General features: G+C 42.8%; 1 protein-coding gene across 1 annotated transcript in view; it reads right to left on the bottom strand.

Annotated features, from left to right (window-relative positions):
• Nucleotides 1-348, bottom strand: part of LOC103581784 (zinc finger protein OZF-like) — a 4,959-nt gene that overhangs the window by 3,741 nt on the left and 870 nt on the right. The gene's annotated exons all lie outside the window — the stretch shown is intronic.

The raw sequence follows: 348 nt of genomic DNA, 5'->3' as shown, positions 1-348 counted from the left end.
AATGTTCCCCCAAACTCATATTGAAGCTTGATCATCATATTAACAGTATGAAGAGTGTGGAAAATCTAACTATGGTATTTGAACTGTAAGGCTTTGAGGAAGTTATTAGATAGTGAAGGCCATGCCTTTATGAATGCATTGATCTGTTCACGAAATAGTGAGTTAATGAGTTACTGAGGGTAGATTGGTGGCTTTAAACAGCATGTGGACACACTTCTGCCACTCTCACCTTGTGATACGCTGCACCAACTGTGGACTCTGCTGAGAGTCTCCACAAATGAGAAGACCCCCACCAGATGTGACACCTCAACCTTGGACTTGTCTGCCTACTCAACCTTGGACTTGTCT

The sequence above is a fragment of the Galeopterus variegatus genome, unplaced genomic scaffold (genome assembly GCF_000696425.1).
Source record: "Galeopterus variegatus unplaced genomic scaffold, G_variegatus-3.0.2 Scaffold13923, whole genome shotgun sequence".
Lineage (NCBI taxonomy): Eukaryota > Metazoa > Chordata > Mammalia > Dermoptera > Cynocephalidae > Galeopterus > Galeopterus variegatus.
Note: the sequence above shows the minus strand (reverse complement) of the source record. Positions and strands in the feature narration are given on the sequence as shown.